At 36.4% G+C, this 26,802-nt stretch overlaps 1 long non-coding RNA gene across 2 annotated transcripts; it reads right to left on the bottom strand.

Moving 5' to 3' along the window:
• Positions 1-8,399: 8,399 nt before the first annotated feature.
• Positions 8,400-25,012, bottom strand: LOC147843901 (uncharacterized). Of its 2 annotated transcripts, XR_015490663.1 has the most exons (6): positions 24,710-25,012; positions 21,017-21,260; positions 11,642-11,748; positions 11,022-11,099; positions 9,321-9,522; positions 8,400-8,868 (listed from the first exon to the last, which is right to left on the bottom strand). It is a non-coding gene; the product is annotated as an uncharacterized LOC147843901 (long non-coding RNA). The 2 variants fall into 2 exon arrangements; XR_015490662.1 differs by lacking the exons at positions 21,017-21,260; positions 24,710-25,012 and having other exon boundaries at positions 11,642-11,779.
• Between the last annotated feature and the right edge of the window lie 1,790 nt (positions 25,013-26,802).

Genomic DNA, 26,802 nt, shown 5'->3' with positions numbered 1-26,802 from the left:
CAACGTTTTAAAATTTCAAACAAAACGGCATGTCCTGAAGGTCACTAGAGGTAACTACACCACAAAATCCATCAATAGCCAAAGGAAAAAATAAAAGTTTTTCAAGTGCAGGCAGAAAATGCAAATAGGTTATCAAAGGAGTAATGATGCATCGAAGATGTACTTTGACTCCACCATGGCATTACATTCCATCAAGAGACACTGTAAATGAGCCATGTTTATTTTTTCTTTTCATTTTGCTGCATTAGATCCTTCTAGTCAGAGGGTAATCGCTCCATCCTGCTGGGCGAGACTGATGGCTGAAAGAATTTTGTTTTTCTGGAAGCTGAGACCCTCACAGAGAAAACTCTGATTGCTGTGGCTCATTCCAGCAGAGAAAGGCATTATTTTCCTATTTTCTATCTTGTTTAATGTATTTTGATGTCTGCGTGATTGCAATTTTAATGTCAGATAAAATGTGAGCTTATTTGACGTGATGTGTCAGTTCTCCAACTATCCTTCTGGAAATATTACACTGAATGCTTTAATCACAAACAGCTGAATTATGACATTAAACCTGCTTATTTTGACGGAACTATATTTTAGTTTATAGTTTGCATTTTTTATTATTATCTGAAACATCCTGTAAGCATTTTTGTACTTACATTTTAAGTATATTAACAACTATTAAAAATGCATTAAGCAATATTAAATGTTATGGACCACAGTTTCGGACCAAGTCCCAAAACATAGTCAATCAGCAGTGTTTGATTTGGTGTTTTTAAGTATCATATCATTTGGGAACATTCATTTATTGCACCTTTAAGTAAACAAAATATGCATATTTGGATTCACACTGAATGAGATTTGCATTTGTATTGTGCATTTCTCTGTTCCAGTTTTGCTTTAAATAAATTAGTTTAGGCTTGACAGCTATAATTAATGTAGACTGTAAAGGGAAAACCACCAATTTCTGTGTTTTACACTTCTTTTATACTGTTCTGAATACAGGTACATGAACAGGATTTGTTATGGAGCAAGGTACAAGTTTAGAATGCATGAAAACATTATGGTTCATTTAATTTGGCTAATTTGCATTATTTCTTTTAAGAAAACTTTCAACATTATCACTTTCACCAATAATGTAATGTAATGTTGTATTTACAGTATATAAGGCATTTATCTTTTATGGCCATACATCCGAATAGCTTTAAATCACAGGACAACAGCACCAGTGCACTCACCACACACCAGCTATAGGTGAAGTCAGGGCCGGATTAAGAAAATGTTGGGCCCTGGAGCTACAGCAAATCCAAGTAACCCATTTACTTTGTCTAATTATTATCATCTAATTTTCCACTATTTAATTTATTTTTGATTACTATAAATGTTTTCTTTTTTACTTAAGTTTTTTTTTTACTTAAACTTTACATTTTAAACCAGCTAAATGACTTTCTAAATGAGTGCTTAACAAAAAATTCTTCAATAAGGTTATCTTTAAAAAGATTAAGCTTTAGCCTAAAATATCTTTATTAGTATGTTTTTTTCCTCAGATATATTGTTTGATGAAAGCCAGCATCAATATTTCATTTCTACTGATTATTACTGTCGTTTTATTAAAAAGGGAAATTCATTAATTCTCGTTCAGTAGAACTTAAACCAAGCATTTTCATGAGATAGATACTGGGATGAGCAATTCACCTATATGGACCTCATTTAAATACAGATTAGTAATGGATATTGTTTGGATCTGTTTTAATATATATATATTTTTTTCTTCTGCAATACGCTTGACTAGCTTACTTGTGACAGGACTGTTCTCGAGGTAAAGTGGAAATAAAGGAACTGTGCTGGGAAAATATTAGAGTTTTCTGAGGAAAAAATGGGGCATCTTGGGACCCCTTATGGGGGCTAAACAGGGATATTTAAAACTAAGTTAAAGCAGCTTCAAGCAATAGTTCAGCACTGTCACTGTTTATGAACAGCAGCGAGCCAAAAGGAATACTTCACATAATCAGCAAAAGCAAAATGCAAAGAGACATTTCTCGTGTCATGACAAAAATGAATTCTTCAGGCAATCAGTCTCCTTCCGTGGGAGATCCACCTAGCCCTTATGTTAATCCGATCATGAGTGGAGTGGAGAGGTGATACAGCCAATTCGGTGGATGGGGATGATTGGAAGGCCATGCTAGGTAAGTGCTGGTGGATGGAATTTGGCCAGGACACTGAGGTTACACCATACTTTTTTTACAAGAAGTGCCATAGTATTTTTAATGACAGAGTCAGGACCTCATTTTAATGTCTCATCTGAAAGACAGACAGAGCGCATAGTGTCCCCTTCACTATACTGGGGCATTAGGACTCAAACGGACCACAGGTCCTCACTAACACCACTTCCAACAGCAACCTACTGTAGTTTACTCATGTGGTCTCCCATCCAGGTACTGACCAGACTCAGCCCTGCTTAGCTTCAGTGAGTAACCAGTCTTGGGCTGCTGGGTGATATGGCTGTGGCCACTCATGGCAAGAGTTTGATCCAGTTTGAGCTTATGCTGATCATTGATTTAGGCTTTGTATATGTTTTTAAATGCCAGTGTGTGTGACATGCAACATTTCTGCTCAAGAAAAAAAAACCTCACATACAGCAAATTTTAATTTTTAGGTGAACTATCTTTTCAAACAGGACAGAAACACCTGACAAGCAAGCTAAATATATAAAAGAGCATAGTAATTACTAAAAAAATATGTCTGTAACCATTTATAAAACAAAAACTAACTAAATACAGAGAAAGAAAGGGTCTGTTCATAGGCGGTAGGTGAGGAGGTGTTGAAGTCAGTGATCTGTGGACAGTTATAAATGGACGAGCTGAGAGCATTTTCATCATGTTTGGTTTCCACTCTGAAGGGAAAGATGCCGCAACATCACACCACCTGATAAAACAGCTGTGTTTATTTTAGTGAGTGTGAATGGAAAAATGGTAGATGCATTTAAGTGCAAATGCATGCAATCATGTTGAAACGTACAACTTTTCCTGACATCTACGACAGTTATGCAGCTGTTGGATGCATATGGTAATTAGACAGTCATTACACTTTTCAATGGCAGAAAACTAACTTTTTCTCCTATTTATACTTAACTGAATTCCAACTTAATGAAAAAAGTGTGTTTTAAATATATGATGATGACCAGAAGTTCAGTTAATGATTTATCACTGTCCTGCAAGGCTAATTTACCTCGGATTTACCCAGACCTAATGTAGGTCAAAGTCAAGGTGTCCCATTTTGGTGATCTACAAAAGTGATTTAATGTGCATAAAGCATATTCAATGCAGGTAAAATGTATACTATAAAGTTTAAAAACTTAAAATTTTAGAAATGTGTGTGAATAATGCTCAATCATCATTCTGCATAAAACATATTTAGGTAAAAATCTATACTGGTGATACAGTTGCTCAGTGGTTAGCACTGTCACTTCACAGTAAGGAGGATGCTGGTGTGAGTCCCGGCTGGGTCAGCATTTCTGTGTGGAGTTTGGATGTTCTCCCCGTGTTTGCGTGGGTTTCCTCTGGGTGCTCCGGTTTCCCCCAAAGACATGTGGTACAGGTGAATTAAATAAAGTAATGTGGCCAAAGTGTACGTGTGTGCAAATGTGAGTGTGTATGTTTCCCAGTCCAAGTACTGGGACTTGTTACTGCCAGAATATTCACAGACATGCAGTCTGAGAATGTAATATGCTGCTGCTGCAAACATAATATATATGTAACTTGTGTAGCAGATCTAAACGAAGGTGGAGCCGGAGTGAATGACAGTCTCTGAAAAATATGCTGCAACATTACAGCAAAAAATAATCTGAGCATGAGTGTTTGAACTCTCAGCAATAAATATTAAACCACACTGAACTGATCTAAACTGAATTTAAACATTTAGTCTATAAAATGAATGCCGGCCGTTGGATGGCGAAGGAGTGTTGCGGACGAAAGTGAAGAAGGTTGGGAAGTCGCGGAAGAAAGTGAAAGTGAACAGTGAACGAGCGAGGAGGGTGGATGAGGAGGGGGATCCGGTGTAGAGATCTGCGCGGGACTAAATTTTGAATCCTTCTCCCGACCCCTTCGCTAGGTTTTAGCCCAAACCTGACCGCTCCCGCTTATATTAAGAATTTGTTGTCCCGCCGTCCGACCCGCCCCGTTTTCAACCCACCGCGCCCGATCCCGCTAAAGAGCAGGGGAGAACAAAACCGAAAATCACCCAGCTATACAGTCCAGACAGCCAAGCTGTCTGTATAAACACACACACACACACACACAGCACCAAGCACACACACATAAAGCTCTCTCTCTCTCATTCACACACGCGCGCACTAACACACACACATAAGCACCAAGCACACACACAGGCAAAGCTCTCACTCTCATTCGCGCGCGCGCGAGCACTAACATACACACACACACACACACACACACACACACACACACACACACACGCACGCACGCACGCACGCACGCACGCACGCACGCACGCACGCACGCACACACACACACACACACACACACACACACACACACACACACAAGCACCAAGCACACACACAGGCAAAGCTCTCTCTATCTCTATCTATCTCTCTCTCTCTCTCTCTCTCTCTCTCTCTCATTCGCATAGCAATATCCGCGATATTGCTAAACAGCCCGCTCCTGTCCCAAATTAAACCCGTTACCGACCGCTCCCGCAATTTATTCGGAAATTTTATCCCGCACCGCAGAAATCTGGTTGGGTCCCGCGGCGCCCGCCGAAGACCTCTAATCCGACGTGTTCCGGCACAAATTAAGCCCTGGGTTAAGGGAAGGAGGAGTCTGGGTCAGTCGATCAGTCAGTCAACAGCGGCCTCTAGTGGATTTAGAGAACAGCACTCACAAGAGAAATTGAGATCTCAAAAAGCGTACACAGTAGCCTCTTGTGGATTTGCGAAAAAAAAAAAAAACTGCAAAAAAAGTACTGCTTGGGAGATATTTATGACTTCAGAATGAGCCTGGGTTGCCTAGTCATCACCTAATATAAATTGAGACCTTTAATTCATTTAGTATCCGTGTTTTTGTCTTTCCGATGCACTGTGAAAGCACAAATTCAGTACATGTGGAAACATAACTGACAATAAAGCCCTTTCTGATTTTAATTATGAAAATACTTGAAATAAACCTCTTAATTCATGTGTATTATTATTTTTATTTTTGAGTGAAAAGACTTTCAGTGAAGGAGCAGAAATCTCAGATTTAAAGTAAAAATACCTTTAAAGATTATTTTTTCATTTATTTTTTTGAGTGTGAGAAAACAATAGATGCTACTTTTTAGGTGATTTTTTTGATTACTTAGTCTATCAGCTACATTTTTCATCAAGGCCAGAACTAAAGATAACAAAATAACCAAAGCAGCACTGAACAAAAAACCCTCTTGATTTCCCCAACCGCGGTGACCTCATCCTCTGGTGACTGTTTCATTGAAAGCAGCAACAATAATTGCATTTTTCCTTTCAAAAATGCCAGTCTTCATGAGAATGAGTATGAATATTTCATGCACGCTTGGCTATGGTTGTGTGTCTGTCATAAATGTCAACTCTTTATGTGCATCACAAAATGGAAGGAGAGAAAGAGAGCGAGAGAAAGAGAAGCAAACACTGCTCTCTTGCCCGTGGTGAGACTGTGTTAAATTCCCCAACAAACAAAATGCCATCGGTGATGCCTGCCAGGTCTGAAACTATAGCCGCTGGGCAAGACAGAGACACGAGGATGAACAGATAATAACAGCTCTTACTGCAGGAACACAATGCTTATCCCTGAAATAAATGAATATCTTATTGTTCTTTAAAGGTAATTAAAGCTGGCTGCTGTCAGAAATGAACTCAAACATTACACTAAAACACCAGTACTTTATGATTTTGAAATGTAATTATCTTGTGCAGGTCTTCATTCATTTTTACAAACAAATGTCTTCATTATCAGTCCTGAAAACTGCTAGGTCACTTACTATTTTTGTGTAAACTGTGATATGCTACATTTGCTACATTTTTGGGCGAATAATGATTTTACTGTCACTGCTAATCTTCCATCCTGCATCCTGCTAAATAAAATAAATAATTTATGAATGCAACTTTAGAAATTTTGGCCTCTATAAATAACAAGGTCTTATTAACAAAGAACTACTAAACAATTCCTATGTTATTAACTGTTCCAACATAGGCTCATTCTGAATACGTAGCCCTATATACATTTCTGGAGATCGTGAATTATTTAGCCAGAGGTATGTATGGCTGCATTTCGTCTTTAAAATAAATGCTGTGATGCAGTTCCTTACCGCGCTTACCAGCTGATCGCTTACCTCCATTTAGGTGGCTTTTCCGCTATTACCAGTTTGTTCAGTGGCTCGCCATGTACGTCGGCAGACTTGAGACGACGCAAAGAGGAGTTGACCATGAGGATGGCATTCGATTCCAACAAAAAACTGTTCCAGAAAGCAGGTAAGACAAAAACAGAAGCCAAAAATAAAATAAACAAGTAAATAACAGGGTGAGAATGTAGTTAAATCTAAAAATGAGATAAAAATCAGACGAGGGCTTTTCTTTTTCTGGATTGCTTTTTAAAACTGTCGGTTAAATTTAGGGAAGTGGGTGAGCGCTGATCAATTTGAGCTTTTGAAAACACTATAGCAGGGGTCAACAATCTCGGTCCTTGAAGGCAGGTATCCCTGCAGGGTTTAGCTCCAACTTGCTTCAACTCACCTGCCTGGGTGTTTCAAGTATACCTAGTAAGACCTTGATTAGCTTGTTCAGGTGTGTTTGATTAGGGTTGGAGCTAAAATCTGCAGGACACCGACCCTCACGGAACAAGTTTGGTGACCCCTGCACTATAGGTTGGATTTAGAGGAGGAAGAGGATGGGTCAGTCAATCAGTCAGTCAGTTGACAGCGGCCTCTGGTGGTTTTACATGAGAACAGCAGGCGCGAATGGCACTCGTGAGATCTCAAAAAGCACACACAGTGGCCTTTGGTGGTTTTGTAAAAACAATATAAAAAAAAAAAAAAACGTAGCTCCTGTTACGTATTTGCCACTTTCCAGAAATGTAAATAGCGGTACGTTTTTAGAATGAGCCTGGGTTAACCTGTTAAGGAAAAATAGATTTTTGAATACACATAAGTGTAAACATGTTGTCACAGTGGCATCCTACAATGCAGGGTTGCACAATAAGAGTTATAAAATTAATATTCGAGTTGGATATTTTAGTAACAGTAAATAAAGTATTTAGCATTTTTTGAGCTAGTCTGCTATGACAAAAATGATATTAAATCTGCCAGCAGGTGTCAGAAACTCTCTGTCGAAATGAATAATGGATTTATTGAATCGCTCATTGAAATGTTTCACTCAAAACAGCCGATTCCTTTAGAAACAAGTTATTGTTTTTATAAACAGATCACTGAATCACTGACTTTAATAATTTGTTAACAACAGATTAATTTAAGAACGATACGCACTAATGATTTGCTTTTATGGGGAATACAACAACAACACCAACAAAAAACAACAATATTGATTCTAAATGTAACTCAATAGGACTACCCCGGTTCATTCTGATTACGTACCCCTACATACACATCTGGAGAGCACCAGATACGTCCCAGAAGCTATGTTTTTTTGCAGTTTTGACGAAACGACCAGAGGCCCCTGTGTGTACTTTTTCAGGTCTCAAATTTCTCTCACAAGTGATATTCGCGCCTGCTCTTCTCGCATAAATCCACCAGAGGCTGCTATTGACTAGCTGTCAAAGCCCTCCCCACCCCCTTCCCTAAACCCAACCGACAGGGTTTTAAAAAGCACCAATTGACCAGCGCCCACCCCCTTCCCTAAACTTAACTCACAGTGTTTTGAAAAGCAATCCAGAAAAAGAAAAGCCCTCACGGCAGCCTGATTTTCAGATTTTACCACATTGTCACCCTGTTATTTACCTTTTTCTTTTATTTTTTGGCTTTTGTTTTTGTCTTACATGCTTTCTGGAACCGTTCTTCACTAGACTCGAACCCTGTAGTTGCGGTCAACTTCTTTCTGCAATTAAAATCCTCAGCTGGTAGGCACAAATAGTAGTCATACCTCCCTGTAGTATTTGCTTTAAAGATGAAATTAAGCCATACGTTCTTCTGGCTACATAATTTGTGATCTTCAGAAATGTATATAGGGTTTCATTTTCAGAATGAGCCTATGTTGCTACTGTACTGGTAATTAATTCTTTAATTAATGAACTAAAATATTAGGTAAACTACTATACAAATTTAATATCACATTTGTGATCATCATATTGGAATTTGATTGTGTGATGTTACTAGATTATATCATATCTTATGAAAATAAAATAAAAAATACAAGCTTCGAGTTCCATACGTCTAGTGAATATTTTTGAATTTTTAAAACATGTTTACTGTTTTTTTTTTTTTTTTCTAAAATGACTAGCATATACTCAATATCGTCAGCTTGCACTTCATGAAAACAACAAAAACAATACTATCAGTCAATATTACACACCCCTACTATAATGGTAGTATGTTAATTGCACACATAAGAAATTATGCAAGCATGCGATTTTGGGATTTGTGAAGTCATTGAAAAGCTCTAAAAAATAATCATATTTTTTGAAATTATGCATATTCATACTTCATGCAGTAAGCAATCTAGTGATTTGGCAGAGCTTAAATATATACAGCGTCTGTGAATGCTGCTTTCTGAAGCTAAACTGCACCATTCACGCAAACATAAACAATAATTAGTGCACAGTGGGAATCCTAACCTTGTGCGATGTAAATGTTTTCGGAAATGTTCTCTTTTTTCTATGACTGGGTCTCTTTGGTATGGGATTTCTAAGAAAATGATAGAATGAGAAGAGATATACGAAGAAAAACATTGATAAAAAGCCATAAAAAACAAGCGTCAATGTAGAGATTATGATTGCATTTGTTCATTATTTCATTCGATTCATATTTTTAGCAAGTTATATTTGGTCACACTTTATTTTAAGGTTCAATTTAGCAATAAACAAACCATAAACTTTGACTTTTTCAGATCAATAAATGATTAATAGTTATCTATGGTTGTAGCTAGGTTTGAATCAGAATGTCAGTTAGGCCAGGTTCTCCCTTTCCTCAACCACCCTGGAATCTATCAGTCCCACACCAGCACGTTATTACAATTCATCACCCCAGTTCCATAAAATCCTCAGTCACTCATCACTCAGTGTCCGACCTCGTTGCTTCTACGAAGGAATGCATGCTCCTTATGGCCAGTGATTCATACAATTACGAAGTTTACTTACCTCTTCCTATACCTTGTGATCTCCAGTGTCTGCATCTCCTTTCTAGTGTTTGATCCATCCTAGTCCCCTGTCTGGTCTCCATCTGGTTTCCGTGTTAAGTCCTCCTCGTTTCCCTGTCCCGTCTGGTATTCTTCAAATTTTTGAGTCTGGCTATGTGTTTCTGGTTCCCCATTGTCATCAATTCATTCAAGCCATCTCCATCCTGCAATCGATTTCATGTGTCTCTGGTTCAGTATATGTCAACTGCCATTCTTTATATAATAAATTGTCTTTAAACTCACCCGCCTGTTCCAGTGTCTTTTTGTGACCAGGATTAGAAATGTGGAATAAGATCATGCAAAATTTGTACGTTTAACTTCTAATTAACAGCCAGTATGTTGTGTAATAAGCCATCGTGTAATAAGCTACTATTTACTATTGAGAATTAGTCCCTATGCTGAAGCGCAACCTCAAACTTCTCTAAAAAGTGCTAAATGTTCACACTTACTGTTTAGCTCAACAACTCATAAAAGCCAAAAAAACATGCAACCCTAAAAAAAAAGGCCAGTGATCTTAAATTACTTTATATAATTTTTACATGTTTGTTTTTGGAAAAAAAAGCATTTATGCTAACCAGTCTGTATTTTGTTTAATAATTTTGTTACTTAAAAAATATATACACACACACACACACACACACACACACAGACCACTTTATTAGGTACACCCTTTTAGTTCCAGGATGGATCTCTTTTTTGCCTTCGGAACCTCAACATACTGTAGGTACTGAAAATATTCCTCAGAGATTTGGGTCTATATTGACATGAAAGCAGAAATCGAGACTCATCAGACCAGGCAATGTTTTTCCAATCTTCTATTGTGCAATTTTAGTGAGCCTGTGCAAATTAGCTTTACTTCTTGGTTGACAGGAGTGGCTTCTGGTGTGGTCTTCTGCTGCTGAAGGCCCATCCGCCTCAAAGTTGGACGTGTCATGCATTCATAGGTGTTCTTCAGCATACCTCGGTTGTAACGAGTGGTTATTTCAGTTCTGTTGTTGTCATGTGATTGGCTAATTAGAAATTTGCATTAATGAGCAGTTGGACAGGTGTACCTAATAAAGTGGCCAATGAATGTGCACATATATAAAAGCAAAAAATATATATATATAATAATTTTTATATATTTTTTATATAATAATATATATATAATATATTTGTATATTTAGTTGTATTTTTACTGTTGTTAGATAAATTAACCTTGGCGACATTTAAACCAGCAAAATTAAAATATAAACACATTTTCACATTTTTTACATTTTTACATAACTTATACATACTGTATATAATCATACACAATGAATGTAAGTTGTACTGACAACTCAAAACCCCAAAGCCTAATGATCCAAACCTCTCCTTGTCCACCCTTATTGTTTAGCTCAACAACTCATAAAAGACAAAAAAACATGCAACCCTGAAATGAGGGCAGTGATCTTAAATGACTTTATAAAGTTAACCTCAATTTGACTGGCAAGAGATGAGCACATTACTCAGAATTTGACGTCCCACATCGAACTTGCACCTATTCACACAATGAATCCTATGACTTTAATTAACATGCTTGTTTGCACCTATGCCGTGTGCGGTCTCATACTTTTCACTCAGCTGCAGAAAGAGGAGCAACGTGGAGATATAATCATTGGGTGTGTGCGATAAAGCCTCACACCTCGTTTTCCTGTGAAGAATGTGGAGGGGTTTCGTGAACGAGATCGTCATCAGCTTCAGAGATCTCCTCCTTCACCGCCTAGCACAAAAACACAAGTCATTTCAGGATGATTTTGTGCTGCCAGCACGGTTGCATAGAAATGTGAATTAAAGTAGGGCCCACAAAATCAAGAGAAGATGTGACATTACGACATAACTGAAAATTCATTTCAGGCAATGTGCTTGAAGTTTTTCTTCACTTAATTATAATGAAGCTCGTGACATGTACAGTCAGCCGATTTGGCAACTTTCTAATTTAATCACAATTTATAAGCAGCTGAGGTTAACTGCTTAGTCTGAGGTCACTGTTTATTCCTGTTTGAAGTTATCCTAACAGGGGTATTTTTTATACTTGAGTTGATAAACAAGATTTTGAAAACTAACTTTGATTAAAATCAGAAAACACTTTTAGGTCCCATCAACATAGGCTCAATCAAAAAAACATAGCCATATATACTTTTCTGTTGAGCACGAATTATGTAGCCAGAAGTACAGTATGTATGGCTGCATTTTGTCTATAAAACAAACGCTAAAGGGAGGTATGACGGTCTTCCTTTTCGTGCTTACCAGCTGACTGCTTACCTCAGTATGGATGCCTTTCCCGCTATTACCAGTTTGTCCAATAGCTCGCCATGTATGTCGGTGGACTTGAGACTCAGAGGAGTTGACCATGATGACAGGGTTCGAGTCTGAAGAACGGTTCCAAAAAGCAGGTAAACAATAAACAGAACTTTAAAAAAAATAAATAAATAAATAAAAAATAATATATATATATATATATATATATATATATATATATATATATATATATATATAACAGTTCTGTCTGGTTCTCAAATCTGATTGGCTGGTAGCCGTGCGATATTCTGCAATATCAGAACTCCTACAGCCTCTTTACACTTTGTGTATTACTTCGCCCACATACAGCCAGCAAAAAGCAGACACTACAGATCTAAAGTTTAAAAGATGCACACTCAACTGTTTAACTGTCAGCTTATGATTTGAATCCAGAAGAAAGTAGTTCCTCATACAAAAAGGTTTTTGAGACTCTCCATGTTTGATGTTGTTTTTATATACACAATTATGCCGTCAAACTGTTGTACAAACGCAATATCACACTCGTAGCAGTGCGATATGGCTGTATATCGGCACTGGTGGGGGCACTAAGGCAACGCACGCCTCCCACCAGTGCCGATATACAGCCATATCGCACTGCTACGAGTGTAATATTGCTCATATATATATATATATATATATATATATATATATATATATATATATATATATATATATATATATATATATATATATATAACTGTGAGAATGTGGTAAAAATCAGATGAGGGCTTTTCTTTTTCTGGATTGCTTTTTAAAATTGTCGGTTGGGTTTAGGAAAGTGGTGATCTGGTCAATCGGTGCTTTTGAAACATGATTGGGTGGGTTTAGGTAAGGAAGAGGGTGGATAAAGAGCTTAAAAACATCAAGAGGTGACACAACAGAATGTTCCTTTGCAAAAGCAGCACCCACGAACATCCCCGCGATTCCACCATTTTGCAGTGAAAGTGATTGGCTGTCCACTGGATCTTATTGCTGTCACGATGCCAAACAGCGCTTTGTTTTTATATTTATTTATTTAAAAAGTGCATTAAAGCTAAAATTCAATCTGAAAGACGAAATTACAACACTACAGCATTTACAACATTACAGCACTTTTAATTGTTAATGTGTAATATATTAAATTATATAAATGATACAAATATTTTCTTGAAACTGTCACTTTTAGGTGAAATTAAGTTACTTTAATAGTTTATTATTATATAATAATAGTATAGGTGTCTCCTGATCTGAATCCAATTGAACAGATATGGGGAATTCTGAAGAAACATTAAGTTTAGGATGTCTTTGAGGAACTCTAAATGAAGGGTCATTTTTGAAGAATGGAAAAGATAGATGTTGCAATATGCCAACTTGTTCATTCTATGACTAGAACTCTTACTCGTTTATGCTGAGAGCATTATATATATAATTATATATGACAATGAAGATGCACCAAACATGGAAGAAAATATGAAATCTTCTGACAATGCCAGAACTTTATCAGAGGGAAAATCTGATCACAACAGGCACTAAGTGGCTGTCTGTGAGCATTTCAAACCAACGATCAATGACCACAGATTTTAGCTAGGGATTTCAGGAATCTTTTAGGATTTCCCAAATTTGTCTCAGATGACAAAATCATGGCTGAAATCTCACAGTGTGAGCAGGGATTAAGGCTGCTGTGTACACTTTTTGACTATCTCAAATTTCTCTCGTATGTGCTATTTGCACATCCTTTTCTCACTTAAATCCACCAGGGGCCACAAATTGCATTTTAGCCATATAGCTTGCTGTCGACTGACTGACTGACTCACTCATCCCCTTCCCTAAACCCAACCGATAGTGTTTTCAAAATTGATCTAGAAAAGCTGTTTTTTTAACCACATTACCTAGTTTTTACCCACCCTACAATCCAAGTACATCTGTATATATTTGTTACTGGGCAAACCAGCAACTGGAGAAGTCGTCCACACGCAGTTAAGTGGTCAGCGGTAGCATGAATATGAAGCTGAAGCTGTCAGCAGTGTTATACCCACCCATAGCGTTCATTGTAGACAAAACGAAGCCAGATACATACATATTTACATCCGATACATAATTTGCAGTCTCCGGAAATGAGGCTATGCTGAGGTGTTGAGTATCTAGTCACTGAACTATGGCTCTGTGTGGTAAATAATGCTCCACGTGAAAGCAGCTGCTGGAGGTTTACAGCTGATAACAGAGCCGGTTTCACAGCCAAAATGTGCATGAAAATCTGCTTTGATTAATTGTGCAGTCCTATCCTGCATTAAAATTGCTGTCTGATTGGGTAATGAACATAGGAGGAAAGCATACATATATATACAGACATTTTTTAAATGCTGGAACACAGTACAAGTGTTCTTCCCAACTAAATCTCAATTATCCTGACAAATAATGTCAATAGCTCTGAAACAATACAACAAAAACAGTGTCTGTCCACTATGTAACACCAGGTCATAAATCTGGGAAAGTGGTAAACCGAGGCAGAGTTTGGAGAGAGGAGCTGAAAGAATGTGTCTTTTTTTTGGGCAGAGGTCTGTGCTCCGGCCGCTCCCTCACTCATGTCCTCCATGCCCTTGTCCACATCCTCCTCTCCCCTGCTGATAGATGATCTCATTTGCAGTAAATCAGCTTGTGTCCGAGCCAGACATGCCAGAGAGCTCTGCCTCAGCCGACTGCATACTGCTCTACCCCTACTGGGCCTAAAGCCACAACATATGAGCTGCATTTAAACACAGTTTAAGGAGCCGTTACTATAAAGGGCATATCAACTTCACATTGGCCATGATTGTCCACTAAAAAAAATAAAAATTCAGCTGGACCATAATCAAAGATGGGTTATTTAGGCCATTTGGGATAGGTAATGTTTAATGTTTTGAACTAATAAAGTACATTGTAAAAAAATACAAAAATCATAAAGCTATCTTGTAACTTTTTGATTTAGTGGCTAATGCCTAGTTCAGACTGCGTGATTTTAGCCCCGATTTTGGCTCGGCAACAGGTTTTGAGAAATCGCCGACAAATGCCTGAAATCACAGGCAAATCGCTGCTCGTGCACGTGAGTGACAATCACACAGTATGAACGATCAAAGACGCGATCTGAGAGAATCGCCGATGAGTCGTCGATGCCTGTTAGATATTTGGCGTGCTAAATATCTGGAGCTGTCGGCGATTCAAATCATGCCGTGTGAATTGAGTTTTGACTGAAAATAACATCAGCCATCGCCTACAGCCAATGAGAGAGCAGCATTCACTTGTGTGTGTGTGTGTGTATACCTGCTGCAGGCCAGCGGGAGGCTGGGGGAGAAGTTAAAAGCGCTCTTTTTCGGTTTATTTAGACCCACGAAATGGAGGAAAAACTAGTGGAGGTTTGACAGGACTCAGGAGCAACCGTGTCTGTTTGACGTTTCATACAGAAAGAAATTAGTTTATTATCAACGTTGAGGGGAAATGGCTAATTCCCTTTAAACCCAGGTGAGCAAACATGTACATGTTCTACCCCATTAAAGGCTTCTTTCTCACTATGTAGTTAATAACAAAAGATATACGACGTGTTTTTGGCTGTGAGACGTAGTTTGGACAAAGTTGTCGGCGATTCTTCCTATAGTAAAGTCATGCAATGTGAAAGTCCCTGTCGCCAATCCATCTTGCAGTGTAAACAAAGCAGCGACAAAACGCAAGCCCAGATAGTCATGCAGTTTGAAAACATCTGTGACACGACTACATTGAAAATCATGCAGTCTGAACTCGGCATAATTCGTACAATATAGTTGTACAATATAGTACAATTGGGGTTAGGGGTAGGGTGTCACACCTCCTTTTCAAAATCTTACACTTCCGTACAAATCTGAACAAATTAGTCACTAAAATGACAAAACCTAATTTGCTTAAACCCAATAGTATGGCTATATTTAACATGCAAGAATTCTGACACAGCAATGTGAAGCAGATGCTTTACAAAAGTCGTGTGTAAGAGGGGAAACACGGAATTGAGGAATCTATTTAAATGGCTCTGACAGCTTGCGACATCATCTGGCACTTTTACTGACAACGTTTACATAGAAACCAATACTTAATTTAGACAATACTCTGATTAGGAGTCACCATGTAAGCAGTGATCTTTGATTATCTTAAAGAACCACAGACACGTGCTTCACTAAATGCAGAGGTTTGAACAATACGTTGCAATACGGGGCATGAACAATACGTTGCTGACTGAAAGTGAAACTGCCGAACTGCAGTTAAAGTGGAAAAATTAAAAATTAAACACCCAAAATTACATGAAACTCTGGAGGAAATGTGGACAGACTGGTGACACGACGTTAAACGTTTTATACAGAAACTTTCCGTTTAGAAGTCCTTCCTTGGTTTGATCCATATTTCCTCGCACATTGAACACAAGTCGGCCACAACGTGTAAATAAAAAAATAAAAAAAAACTAATCAATTGCATTATTTTTTAACATGTTGAATATTTCAAATTAATTGCATGTGTTAACACGCTTATTTTGACAGCACAATTTATATTATCACAGGTAAGCTACTAACAAAAGCACAGATCACAGGACTTAAAAAAACAAGTATTCGTTTACAAAAAGCACTTTGAAACTGGACCTTCAAACACAGGTATTATAAAAAAGACATGGAGATGTGATACAATACCAGACCATAAACAAACTGAACTATAAATACACAAGACATGATTACACTAAAACAGGGGAGAGACACAGGTAAAACTAATCAAACTAATGAATGGTGGGAAAACTGAAGAAAGAAATCACATGACAATAACAGAAAGCACATGGAAAACAGCACATGACACAACAAACACATGGCACATAACACAATAAAGACACTAGACTGTGACAATTATATTATATTATATTATATTATATTATATTATATTATATTATATTATATTATATTATATTATATTATATTATATTATATTATATTATATTATATTATATTATAGCAAATATATTTTTGGCCAATTTTGTATACTGATATGAATTTATATTTTACATATAAAATGTAAAAATGTATTACTTTTTTATGTATAATTACAAACAGTAAAACACTCAAATTTACATGAAAGAACCACTGTAATTTTTTTTTAATGTTTGTATAATAATAAATAATTAGTTTGCCCACTCTGAAATTTAAAGGACTACACCATCTTAATATATCTGATGTTTATATGACATATATGACAGAGGGCGCTTGCAGGTTTTATGAGCTTAACTTCTAAAAAGAGGACGAATCAAGGACGGATTACAGAGCACAGCACAGGACAAGAGCCCTGGGGCCTCCAATTGAGACTCTTTTGCAGAAATGTTGTAAATTGATTTAGTTTATGTGAAGCATTACAAACAATCACGTTGAAAAGACTGATTCTATTTAATCATGGAGTTTTATATAGTTAAAGCAAATACATCATTTAACTGATCAAATAAACAATTCCAGAGCTCTCCAGTGTGACTTTATCATTTACATTTACTGTGAAAATGTGCACCAGACTGAAGCTCATGATTGCTTCGATCAGAATAAAAACCAGCTTGTAAAACGCTGCTTTTCATTCCTTCGGTCAATAGAGCAAGCCTGTAAAACTGGAGACTAAAAGCGCATTTGTGTATTCATGTTTATAAGGTGAAGAAAAGGTTAGCATGAGATGTTTTTGCTTCTTTAAAGCCTGCATAAGCTGTTTCGAAGAACTAATCAAATAAACGATTCAACAATGACAGAGATTTGTCACCTGCTGTTTTTTTTAACTTGACAGCAATACTTGAAACCTTTTAAATATAAATATATATATATATATACACATATATATATACACCTTTTAAATAAAAATATATACACACACACACATATATATATATATATATATATATATATATATATATATATATATATATATATATATATACATACATACATACATACATACATACACACATACATATATAAACACACACACACACACACACACACACACACACACACACACACACACACACACACACACACACACACACACACACACACACACACACACACACACACATATATATATATATATATATATATATATATATATATATATATATATATATATATACATTAGATGTACAATTGAATAAAATTATTAGCCCTCCTGTGATTTTTCTTTCTTTTGCAAATATTTTCAAAATTATGCTTAACAGAGCAAGGAATTTTCAGAATATTTCCTATAATGTTTTTTTCTTCAGGAGAAAGTCTTATTTCTTTTATTTTAGCTAAAATAAAAAAGTTTTTATTTTAAAAAATAATATTATTTTTAGAGTCAATATTATTAGCCCCTTAAGCAATATTTTTTTCTTTTAATGTCTATTGAACAAACCATCATTATACAACGACTTGCCTTATTATTATTATTATTGTTAATTTGTAAAGCACTTTGGTCAACATCTGTTGTTTTTAAATGTGCTATATAAATAAAGCAAACAAACAAACAAGTTTTGTATTGTTTTTGTCTATTCATTTTGTCTTGAGCTGATTTGATAACAGGCAGAAGTGTGTCTGTCTTATTATAATCACTGAATCAAGTTAAAATTATAAGCTCTCCTGTCATTTTTTTTGTATTCTTTTTCAAATATTTCCCAAGTGATAAACTCCCAGTACATTTTCTGTTATTTTACAGACTAATTTCTCTAAAAATTATTTCTTACATTATGCTTTTTCAAACAATTAAAATGTCAATAAAAAGTCACTTTGTAAATCTGCAGAGTTGAATTTTCAACATCAAAAGTCGACAGAGAAGATCAGGGTCCCACAATGCAATTTACAACAGTATATCACTTATGATTTACAAAATACAGTAACTGCTAATTAAAATATATATATTTTTTTACAGTGAATACAGAACAAACCACTGTTGTCCAATAACTTGCCTAAAGATTCAAACTTGCCTAGTTAACCTAATTAAATCTTTAAATTACACTTTAAGCTGAGTGTCTTGAAAAATAACCAGCAAAATATTACTGTCATCATGGAAAAGAAATTAGTTGTTAGATATTAGTTATCAAACTTATTATTTTTTTAAATGTCCATTAAAAAGTACTTAGGAATTATTTGAAAAACATTTAATTTTCATAGGATGGATAATAATTAGTTGTCAACTGTGTATGTTTAATGGGGTATATGCACAGCTAGTGTTTTTCAGCCAACGATAAACTTCCAGTGAAAGTTTAATGTGACTATTTTCAGTTTCATAAGGTTTACTTTACAGCATCAATGTTGTAAAGTATTAACAATACTTTCAGTTAAATAGACTTAAGCATTCATTTAGTTGTTTCAAGCGTAAAACAAGATGAAAGACAAAATGTGTAAAGCTATCGTCGTCAGGATAAGCAGGCAAGCTCCGAAACTCCATTGAAAATACGGAGGTAAAATAACCTGTCATATTTTAAAGACATGGCAGGAGGGAATTTAATTTAATGCAGTGATTCTTGTCCGGTCTGAGATCCACTTTATATCATATATCAGCCAGTGAAGATCACTGATTTTTAAAGAAATCAGACCTCAAACATGGCAATTTTGTTGAAAGATCAACAAAGACGATTGAAAGATTGTTGAAAGCTCACCAGAAGTGCTGAGGCTAACTGGTTGAAATTAAGTCCGTAAGCATATACCCCATTCATAAATATAAGACTTATACTGTACATAAAATATGACGCATACAATTAATTAAGTTGAAAAAATGCTGAAAAGTTCATGTAATTATATATATTGAAGCTGATTCAAAGCATTAGTGCTGTTGTTCAACACTGTTTGACGGTGTTTATTGATGTTGTGCTAGAAAAACCCACTTGAGAAGATTTATCTCTTCTTTCATATTTTAAAAGCACCTGACAGATAAACATTTCTAATGATCCCATCCTCTTAGTTGTGTTATTAAAAAGAGTCGCTTTACTATAGTTGAATTCCCTTTATTTACAAGTAGCTTCAGCTTGTGTACTACCAAACTGCCGGCTTCTCTGATGCTACACTATTAGAGGAATACTTAAAACTTGAAAGAGTTTATATCTTAACAAAAAACACCATCTATCAAAACGTCCTCTAGAACACATCAAAATACTACTCGAGCAGATACAAGCATGCCTACATTCGCTTCAATGCCTCAGAGAAATGAGCACACAGGTGGCAAATAAAAAGCACACCACAGGAGCACAAAGGACATTTGTATAGTCTATCCTTGGAGAAGCCTCGTGCTACTCTGTTTCATCGCAAAAGGAATGTGTACAACAGCGATTATGCAACTAGAATGCTAAACAGACCATCTGGAAGGATACTTTAAGAGCACTTGTTTGAAAAAAGCACAGTGGAAATATCATGACAGCAGCTGTGTTACTACTTACAATCAATATAACAACAATCCCAGAGTTACCCTCTGCATGCTTTCTAATAATAATCCTTATCAAATGACATTATATATTACTTCTCATTTTCTTTATTAAAATACAACTCAGAAAACACAGGTCCTAGTTGGATGTTTTGGGTCTAATTGTTTTATATGAAAGAAAGAGTTAGAGAAAGATGTAAGAATGAATGAAAAATAGTTTCTGTATTGGCTTGATCTGCATTTCTGCCAGAGTTTTTGTCAATAGTGCCTGAATTGATGGGATTTTTAATGCTGAAAAGTAAGGGCAGGTTTTAATTTCTCATGTAATTCCTACTGGAAAGTACCCAACTTGTAATAGTTTTATTTTTTAGCATGATAATGATCTCAAACGCACTGCTATTGTAGCAGTAATGTGGTAATCTAACAGCTGATGAAGCAAAGACAGTTATGAAATGGCCTCCACAGAGTCCAGACCTTAAATAGCCCATATTATGGGTTTTTGAAAATGCCCTTCCATGTAGTGTGACACAGCTCTAAGTGAAGTGAAATATCGACCTAAGGCTTAAATCTGTAAGTGTAAAGTGTTTAAAACTGTTGATTCATCTATAAAAGAGTCGACTCGTAGTGCTTCAAACGAGTCGCCTTGATAACGAGTCATTAGGTGTTTCGCCATGACGTAATAACAAAAGCAAGTTATTCACGTGCAGGTGCAAACCCGGGAGATTTGAAACCTGCAGCCCCGCCCTCTGACACAGAAAAACCCGCACACACACACACACATTACCCTCCTAATCAAAATCAAAGCGACAAGCGTCGCGTTTTTAACGTGGCTTTGCACGCGATATGAGAATATAGCTAGTTAACCTGAAACAGTACACGCGGTTATAAGTAACAAATCACAACTAAATACATTTGCAAGCTAGAGTAAAACGAGGCAACAACTTTAATTGCACGTACTTACACTTGAGAAATGGAGGAAGAAACTGATCCATGTCCTGACATATCCATCAGAACTCTTTACTGATCCTTCCTTTAACAAATGGCCGATGAAGTATTCTTTGTAGCATGTGCATGTGCCCCTCTCAGCAAGCACTTGCTCGGGCCTGCCTGGGACGTTTTTGCAGCTCTTCAAAAATGTATGTAGCAGTACGTTTTCAGAATGAGCCCGGGTTGGCAATATTATAGGCAATATGAGATTCACCTGAAAAGAAAAAGAAAAGAACACTTAAAAAGGCTGATAATAAATAGCATACAATTTCAGAAAAGACTCAACAAAGTCTCTTACAGTTAATTTGTCAAGCCCACTCACCTATGCAGAGCTCACTCACAATTTCATAATGTTTTCCAAGTAGCATGGGATGCTCATAAGAAGGTGTCTGGTGCATATAGAGAGAAAGAGAGTGTGTGTCCTACAGTATAGGTGGTTTGTCAAACCCTCCCCACCTGTGTGAGAACACTAAGAATTGCACATTATTTTCTAGTATCATGAAGTGTTGATAAAGTGTCCGGTGCATACGGAGAGGAGAGAGTCTGTCTTATATATTGAAGAAGGTTGGAAACAATTAAGCCATTGACATCCATAGTAGAAAATGGATTTATTGGTAAATAGTAGTCAATAACTACCAGATTTCAACATTGTTTAAAATGTCTTTTTTGTGTTAAATTGAAGAAAAAATCAGTTTTGGAACAAGCAGAGGGAGAGTATATGACAACAGAATTTTAATTTGTGAGTGAACTATCGCTTCAATGTCTACACCTTGCCTTTACATTATTGCAAAAACATTAATAATTGTTGTACAGAGTGACTAATATAACACCTTATTGATGCAGATGTATCACTTATACAGTAGCTTTAACCATGTTTGAGTGTGTGTATTCACTGAGTGTGCCAGAATGCATATATGTATTTGTGCATACTGTACTTTGTGCTCGCTTTTATAAAATGGCACAGAGACGTTGCAAAGTGGTTGCTGTTGTTGTAATCCTAATATTTTCTTGCTGCGTCAGTTCATTCAGCATGACCCTCACAGTGCATTCACAGTACTCTTAAGCCACTGAATCTGCATTATGTGATTGAATACTTGATACTTTGCACTAAGATTTTAGCATTAGACTTTGAAGACCACTTCAAATATCTGTTTAAGGCTATAAGGGCCAATTTTAGACACAGCCTGCCCTAGCTTTTTTAATTTCTGAATCAATCAGCTGTTTAAAAAAAACTGATAGAATGAATGATTCAATGACAAGAACAGTGTCTTGCCACCTCTTACTAGTTTAGAGTTTTACCTTAATCATTATAGGGCATGGGTGGGCAAACTCGATCCTGGAAGGCCCGTGTGCACAGTTTAGCTCCAGCTCTAATCAAACACACCTACTTATAGATTTTGTAGTGATCCTGAAGACACTAATTAGCATGTTCATGTGTGTTTGATTAGTGTTGGAGCTAAACTATGCAGGACACCTCACCCATTATAGGGCATTCATTAAAATATGTATTGGAATATCCCTGGTTTGACTTTTGAGTTTCATTCATTCATTCATTCATTCATTCATTCATTCATTCATTCATTTTCCTTTGGATTAATCTTTATTTTAGAGGTCACCAGAGCGGAATGAACCGCCAACTATCGCAGTATATGTTTTATGCAGCAGATGCCCTTCCAGCTGCAACCTAGTACTGAGAAACACCCATACACTATCACATTTACACACATACACAATTCAAATATTTTTTTTTTCCATTCAATTCACCTATAGCACATCTTTGGTCTGTAGCACGTGAACATGAGGTGAACTTGCAAACTCCCCACAGAAATGCCAACTGGCCCAGCTGGGACTCAAACCAGTGACCTTTTTGCTGTGAGGTAATGTTGTATGTTGTAATCAATGTCAATGAATTTACCATAAAACGTTTTTCACTTGAAAAAACATTAAAGCATCAATGCAAAGAGAAACGTCTACCAGTAAAATGTATGTTTAAAACAAAGATTATGCAACTATATTATCATTATTATATTATTAAGTATTTAGGCACAATTATTGACAATAAACTGAATTTTAATTGTAGAGGCGGTTCATAAGAAAGCAAGTCAGCGACTCCATCTCCTCCGCAAGTTGAGAAGTTTTAATGTAAGTACACAGACTTTAAACATGGGATAAAGATCATTGATAGAGAGTGTTCTAACATATAATATTGTTTCATGGTTTGGTAACACAACACTTAAACAGAAGAAGAAATTAACGCAAATTATCAATCAGGCAAATAAGATAACTGGTCATAAACAACATTCATTGCAGATTTTATTTGACTCCTTTATGAAAAAATACAGCAGTTTTGATTTTTAAAGATAATACCCCTCCCCTTCACTCAGCATTTGAATTGTTATCATCAGGACGCAGGTTTAAAATTCCTAAAGCACAAAGAAATGCTTATAAGAAGTCATTTATCCCAATGGCAGTTGTTTCTTTAAATAGGATCAATGTTTGAAGTGAATGAGGTGGTTGCCAAGAATGATCTGCAGTATTTTGTATGGGGCTAATTTGTTTTTAAACTTTTAACTTGTGTTTTTTTTTGTCTTGATGAATGCTGTTATTGTGTGGTTGTTGTGTGTTTGTAATTGTTGTCTTAAATCCAGTGTTGAAGACAAATTTCCTTTCTGTGTCAAGCAGAACTGACAAAGTTTAAACTAAACTAAACTATAGTGCTAAACAGATCATTTGGGAGAACAGTATAAGAGAATGTGTTACAAATGCACAATAGATATAAGAAATGCAGTGGAAGCACTACTTGCAATCATATAACAACATTTCTAGGGTTGCACTGAAATGCTATCTAATAACAGTCCTCGTCATGTCCCTTTAAATACTGAGAACACACAAAAAGAGACTTCCTGTACAGGTCTAAAAATATAAATGCTAATAAATGCAAAGCTCACCACTCTGGCATTCGTTTGATACTGGACGTTCCTGAGTTGTATTAGACTCTGCAGATCAGCTTGGATTATGTAACTGTTTAAAGGGATAATTCACCCAAATCTAAGAATTCTTTCATCATTTACATAATTTGCCTTTAATTGTTCCACATCTTTCCTCTTTTAAATTTCAACGTCATTCGACGTCATTATTGAACATCAAAATAATTTTGTCCTTAGACGCTGGCTAGACATTGAATCTAACCTAATATTAGTATCTTATGATGTTGTGTGCCTGCTGGGAATAACCAAATGCCCTACAGAATGTTACGTTTACACATATCCACAAATTCCATGTCCTGTATATGCACCAGCTTTTTAAAGCATAATACTCACTACTGACCATTCACTACTCTTGAGTACTTTTGAAAGCGCTACTTTTTACTCATACTTTAAGGGTGCTTTCACACCTAGACTTTTGTTTCCACAGTTAGCGGGGTACGTTTGACATATGTGAATCCAGCAATCACGCTCGGATCCACGCCAAAACAATCGGTCCGTGATCGCGTGAATGAGGTGGTCTCGACTCCATTAAAACGAACTCTGGAGCTGATTGATTGTAGTGAGAAAGCGATATGATCTAAGCCCGACTATCTCACAGTGTATCATGGATATGTCATCGGCATTTATACGGCTATATGAAAAGAGAATTATGAGTAGAGCGGGATGTCATTCCTACCTGTTAATGTGCGTTGCTTGTTTAATACAAAAGTGAAAGCATGCAGAACTATTAATGAGAGGCATTTATTCGTTAGGAAAATTGACGAACAGCAGTCTTAGTTTATATGTTATTTCTCTCTATTTTGTAAAGCCTGTAATGCATATAAGCCAACTGCTATGTATGAGAAAGTCTTATCTCTGATTTATATTTATAGACAATGTCTGAGGGCATCACCATTCCAAATGAAAGTGCAGCTTTTGGCTTATTGCTTATCATCATAAATTAATATAAGGACGCATGACAGCTGAGCGGGACTGAATGAAAATGAACAAAATGAACTCTGAAACTCTGACCAATGTGAGGAGAGTTTACTCGCATGTGACTTCTTTTAGCTCTTCTGGTCCTTTTAGAAACTTTGCTATGTAAAGCGAACCGCACCAAGTACAAAGAGCAATAATGTAACAATTTAAATCCCTGATTCGTAACAAGAGAATCGATCCACAGGTGTAAAAGCACCCTGAGTGATATTAACAACAGATACTTTCACTCTACTTTTACTCTATGGTTTTTCAGTACTCTTTCCTCCACTAGTAACTACTGACTTCAGTAGTACTTTTGAATGTCAGTGGCCATACTGGTTTTCAACATTCTTCAAAATATCTTCTTTTATGTTTAACAGAAGCTTATAAAAGTTTCAAACCACTTGGAGTTGAGTAAATGAGCAAGTAAAGAAAAGCTTTCAGAAAGTAAAAATAATAAAATAATAAAACTTTTTTGTTATTATTTCAGTGCAGGTGTAATTGTGTTGCAGATGACAGGTTCTGTGTCTTATTCATTATATCTACGGTTAAGTAAAACCACTGGGAGAAACACAGAGCCTTGCTGAACTCCTCAGCAGGACCAGAGAGCATCTTTCACTTGCCATGTCTACAAGCCTCTACGGAACAGACTGTCTCAGCACAAGAGAAACGGAGTGCAAAGTGGGGAAGGGTGATGCCCTTATCACAGGTGATGCTGTCAGTGTCATTAATTCACTCCGTATCCATGTCCATTAAGAGTAATTGGAGTACTTTGGGCCAGGGATCGAGACAGATGTGTATGGCCTACAGAGGTGAGGAGAGTTTGAACAGTGTGCCATCAGACGAGAAGTCCACGCTAATCACATCAGAGTCAAAAACAAAGGTAGTTGAGTCTTTAAAAAGAAGGTTGAAGTGAAAGGGGGGAAAACTATTTCAAAAGTAATTTGTCTGTCTTCACCTAAAGAAAAATACTGAAAAAATACATGTTTAACCCTAAACTGATGATTAGCCGTAAACATTTAATTATGGAGAACCAAAAGAGTGAAATGACTGAAGAAAAGCAACCAAAAACATCCGGGAGGTTAATTGACAAGCAGTTTACTGAAGAAATAAAAAGACAAACGTTTCGTTTAAGTGTAAATGTTTTGGTCTACACACCTATTGGATCATTTTGATGATAACTCCAGTGGAGATTAGATTAAATGACAGATGCTGTGCAATCTGCTAAAATGTTGAAGATATCCTTTTGAAACATGATGTATGATTCATATTAAGTGACCAAAGATTATTGAGGTCATGTCCATATATTGCACCATAAGTCAATATATTATTTATTGTGAGAGGCCTTAACTACACCATACCCAGGTCATTATAAAATGTCATGTCCTCGTAAACCACATATACAGGTACACACTCACTCTCACTCTCTCTCTCTCTCTCTCTCTCTCTCTCAACTTACTATTCATTATATTGATTGGGCTTTCCAGGGTTAATGTACAGTAGTTGTTCTCTAATTGGCCTGGACAAAACAAAGTGTTTCAAAAGCAGGGACAAATTTAATTGACCATTTAATTGAGCAAAGATATGATTGAAAAATAAATTACAAAGTAAATCAGATTAACTTCCAAATGGGAGGAGGAAATGCTTCCGCTGTCATTTGTTGTTCAGGTCAAAGGCTGCGTATCCAATCAAACATATCTAAATTCATCCATGACTTGGTTAAAGCTCAACAACACACATGCTTGTTTGTTAGCTTTAATTAATTCACTATGCAAACCTGACTATAAAGAGAGCCGTTTAGCATGTTTCAAT

This window comes from Danio rerio, chromosome 5, assembly GCF_052040795.2.
Source record: "Danio rerio strain M-AB ecotype USA chromosome 5, GRCz13ab, whole genome shotgun sequence".
NCBI classification, from domain to species: domain Eukaryota; kingdom Metazoa; phylum Chordata; class Actinopteri; order Cypriniformes; family Danionidae; genus Danio; species Danio rerio.
The sequence above is the reverse complement of the archived record's forward strand: the minus strand, read 5'-3'. Positions and strand labels throughout refer to the sequence as shown.